Raw genomic sequence first — 5,289 nt, forward strand, 5'->3', positions numbered from 1 at the left:
CTAGTATAGCGACGCTAAGGCATTTTCTGAATTTCTCTAAGTACCTACACACGTTTGTGTAAGAACTACAATATAATGTATGGTAATAAAACTGGAAAGAAGATCTGAGTAAAAGTGCAGGATAGCATACCTAAAGTGTTACAAATAGGATTAAGAGGAGTTGTATAATAGCTTAAACGAAGTGGAGAATTAGAGGCTTGATAGCCTATTATGGGGGATGGGAATCCTGACTCAGAAATAGAAGGCAATTAATGTAGGTTATAGTGCAGGCTGACCTGGCACTCTATAGAAGTATAAGTTCATATGGGTTATGGTAGATAAGCTGACAGAATCAACCCATTTTCTTTCCGTTAGGAAGATATATTCAGCTAAGGGTTATGCAAGATGACATAGCAAGAAAATAATAAGATTTCACGGGGTTCCCATATCTGTTATCTCAGACAGGGAAGTTCAATTTACAACTAACCATTGGAGATCATTCCGGTAGGGATTGGGAACACAAGTGAATCTTAGTACGACATTTTTCCCTTCGACTAATGGATAGGCCCAGAGGGGAATCCAATAAATTATTGATGAAGTAAAGCTTATTCAGGGACAAGCTATCGATTGGCAGCCTAGAGTCGGCAAGAAGGGGATACATTGGTCCTTCTCATGTCATTCATAGAATAAATAAAGCTGCCTATCAGTTAGACCTACTGCCCGATTTGAAACAATACATTCAGTTTTCATAGGTAAATGCTCAGCGAATATATAAGCGACCCTCCCAAAAAATTCTTCGTGGGTGAGGTCCACATGAAAGGAAAGTTATCTTATAAGGGGCAACCTATTGCCATCTTGGATCGGCAGATTAAAAGGTTGCGAACTAAGGATGTAGCTTCTGTCAAGGAGCTGTGGCTGAATAAGAATCATGAAGAAATGACCTGGGAAGCTGAAGAGGACATGAAATACAGGTATCCGTACCTATTCTTGATGTCTATAGGTAACCCCCTCCTGGAACTAGTATATTAATTACTTGGATGAAAATGTATGTTATCGCAATAGAAAGGAATCTCCCTACAATTTGTATAAAGTCTTAAGGAAAGTTTTATTTAATTTTCGGGGACGAATGTTCTAAAGGGGGGAAGAATGTTACACCCCACCCTCTCGAGCTCAGAATGTCTCTTAAGTTCCTTAGACATTATCATGTGAGCCGAATAAGATACGACATTATCAAATGACTCTAAGGAAAGGAGAATGTGATACCTCCTAGTAGAGAAGGTTGGAAATAGAGTCATTAGAATCCGGAAGGAATTGGAAGCCAAGTAATGATTCGTAGGACTCTATTTACCTACATAAGCTCCTAACTTAGAAGTATTTCATACCCAATCTACTTGAGGATATGCCAAGCTTACGTAGTATGGATTACATAGGCTCTTAAAATAAGACGAGATTACAAACCCAGGAGGAAGAGAAAAAGAAGACACGTGGAAGCCAATGAGGGAGTGAGACATGGAAGCACCTCAAGCAAGCAGGTGACCCACCTGCTTGGGGTCAAGTAGGTGACCCACCTACTTGGGGGAGGTGAAGCCCACAGCCACATGGCAGCCCCTCCTTCAATGCATGGACACGGTGGCCCAATAGGGGCTGGACACATATCCCCCTTGGGGCTGACACATGTCACCTCTTGGGACCACATATATATATGTATACTATGAGTTTAACTTCAGCTTATATCCAAATTCAGCAGCAAAAAAGTGAAGAGCAAACCCTAAGCTAAGAGAGAAAAGGGTGACGACCTAGGAGGAAAAATAAGGTAAGTCCCGATTTCATTTTATAAATTAATTATCTAGAGTATACCACAATGGTATGGAGGTATTATAAGTATAAAATCATGTCTTGGTACAACCAAAACGGACAGGAAGTAGTCCACATAGTTTCAGCGCGACTAAAGAAGTCCCGAGGCGCAATTTTGGCGAGTTTTGGCCAATTACTGGAAAGGTAAGGTCTTCCTTTATAATTTGAAGTTTATGGGGTTTTTATATAGTGTATTATATACCTTTTATACTTCTTTAAGTATAAATAAGGTCGTGGAAATACTCGACGATAGAATTAATCGAAATTGAAGTCGGCATATGTAAATTGTAGTCAGAATTAGGCGTTGTATATGTGGAGGATGATGCTGTTTGGGTGGTGTGTGTTTCAGGGTATAATATTGTCCTAAAAGAGTCGGGGTAGATGCTGGTGGAAGACACACGATCCCCTTTTCGTATGGTTAAAGGTTTTGCAAAACGGAAACTAAAAACCTTATTTTGGCGTCGTAGTTTCGAGCGAGTCGTTTGGAGTTTATATTGTGTAATGTTGCCATGTTATACATATATATGAGCTGCTGGTTATATTTTTGGTTGGATATAGGTATTAGGGACATAATTGGGAATTCGTATAGGGCACATTATAGAGGAGGTGCTGTCCGATTTTCGTTAACGCCTTAACTAGCTAAAGAACTAGTCAGGAAGACGAGAGAGGGGTTGAGTTCAATGAATACTCATATGTAACCTACGATGATGGAAAGCCAAGGGTTATTAATATTTCATGTTGCTGTTATATTACTTAGGTTCAGAGTACGATAAGATGAACGAGATAAAGAGTAACCCGTAAGAGGTATGTGAAGCTTTCTCTTGGCATGTTCTTGGCATAAGTATGTAAATCATGTCTCTCTTTTCTTCTGGGCATGTCTTATAAATACGTTATGAATGGTTTGAACATGAAACATGGGAATAATTCCATTCGTAAATCTCCGAGTATAGTTCATAATTCTTATCCACTTCGTGATGGTAGAACTCCTCTAATAGTTGAGCTATTGCCTTTTAAAGGCTTCTATAGGATAAAAGGTAATATATGTAGAGCCTATTGACTCGTGTTCACTTCTAAATGCTAAGGCTCTTAAGGTAGCTGAGCTATCACCATCGAGCCTTCTATATAGGAAATAGTAATCAGATGCATGGGAAGCATGAACTATAACTTCTATTCATTTCTTAATATCAAAGTTCTTGAAGTAATTGAACTGCTACCCTCGAGTCCCTATATGATGAATACTAATTGAATGTATGAGCACCCGTGCCTAAGAACTCTATGATGACAACTGTATCTGATTGCATAAGCCGTTTGGTATTACCTTAAAAGTCCAGGACTCTTGAGACTCCGTCGATATGGCCCCTAATGGCATTTAGAGGATACTTGCGATGATGATCATTTTAATCCTCAAATGATAGTCCATGATGATTGTTATACCAAGTCTCAGATGATGAGCTAATTGCATATGGTCCCTCGTTACTTTACTCGTGCAGGCTGTTAATACATCACTCACCGCATCCTATGAAGGGCCAGGCAGAATAAACTCACCGCATCCCATAAAGGGCCGGGCATGATAAATTCACTACGTCCCATGAAGGGTCGGGCATGATAAATGATAAAATGTTGATTCACCACATTCCCTGAAGGGCCGGGCATGATATATGATGAAATGATTATTTACCACGTCCTATGAAGGGTCGGGCATGATATATGATAAAATGATTAGTTACCGCATCCCATGAAGGGCCGGGCATGATACACAATAAAATGACAGCTTCACTGAGTCCCTCACTGAAGGGCCGGATACAGTCTGTAGGCATGCATGTGGAAATATAGTGACACACTTGTAGCACCAAGTCCCACAGCGGGCCAAGTATGGTATATAAGGAAGGTATACATGTCCTCATGTCATAAGATGCAGGTAGAGAAATTCGTTAACTGTTTTATTTGTTTCCTGCATCTCTAATTCAGTTGTTAGCTTAGTTATGTGTTGTTATGCTTTATATACTCAGTACATATATCATACTGACCCCTCATTCTTCGGGGGGCTGCATTCATGCCCATAGGTACAAATGTTCATTTTGGAGATCTACCAGCTTAGGGTTTCCACTCAGCGATGTTGGGAGCGCTCCACTATTACGGAGCCTAACTTTTGATACTAGTCATATAATATGTATGTATTTAATTTTCCAGGGGTATGGCGGGGGCCCTCTCCTGCCATATGCTGCTGTTACTATTCTTAGAGGTCCATAGACATATGTATATGTGGGTTATTTATAAGTTTGTTTCGACTGTGCCTATACGACATGTTGTAACTATTTTATATTATGGCAGCCTCATCGGATCGCCTGCCCTTTCATGATATGATACGAATAAAAGAGGCTACATGTACGTGAAAAAGTTTTAAACTATTGATATTTTTGTGTATTGTATCACATCACACACAGTTCAACTTAAGTGTAGCTGAAAGATACACATAAATGGGTCTAGGTCGGACCCCAATCGCGGCCTACGGGGTTGGATCGTGACAACTTGAGACACCGAAAATAAACTTGCTCATCCTAGCTCTTGGGTTGGAGACCATGAGGGGATCATACTTTGACAACTTAGTGACTTTGAGAGCATACTCCTTTACGCTCATACTCCCTTGACGGAGGTTGATGAACTCTTGGATTTTGTCGTCCCTTAGCTCCAATGGGAAGAAGCGGTCTAGGAAGGCACCTTATAACTCTTCCTATCCTATCGGCCCTATTTCTTCATCCCTTTCAACAACCCATTGTTCGTACTACACTCGAGCAATACCTTTGAGTTGATAGGCCACTAGATCGGCCTTCTTATTTGGTGGCACACCCATGATAACCATGTCATGACCTATCACCGTAGGCTATGACTAGTGCCAGAGCGGACACTCATGTACATAGCTGTTAGACATCATCAAACTGAAACTAAATACAATATGGAGGCTTCGTGAAAATATAATATCATTTCAAAATGTTACATACATGTATCATGGTAACCTATCTCTTGAGAAGTCACAATCAAAAAAATATCATAATACATGAGCCGGCAAGGCTGTTACTACATATGGAAACATCTCTAAACATATACGCAAGTCGACAAGGCTGCCACTACATACAATATCTCAAAATATACATATACACCCAAGGCGACAAAACTTCCACTACGTACAGGAACGTCCCAAAATAAATCATGCTAACATAACCAAACAATATCCATACACAACCCACATGTATGTCTACAAACCTCTAAGAGTTTCAACAGTAACATATGACGGGACAGGGCCCCGCCGTACCTCTGGATAAACATATATATATACATCAAAAGGATCTGTACCAAAAGTGTAGGCTCCGGGATAATGGAGCACTCTAAGACAACTGTCCTAAGCTAGCAGATCACCAAAGAGAGTATTTGTACCTATGGGCATAAAATACAGCCCCC

The sequence above is a fragment of the Solanum dulcamara genome, chromosome 11 (genome assembly GCF_947179165.1).
Source record: "Solanum dulcamara chromosome 11, daSolDulc1.2, whole genome shotgun sequence".
In the NCBI taxonomy this organism is placed as follows: Eukaryota; Viridiplantae; Streptophyta; class Magnoliopsida; order Solanales; family Solanaceae; genus Solanum; species Solanum dulcamara.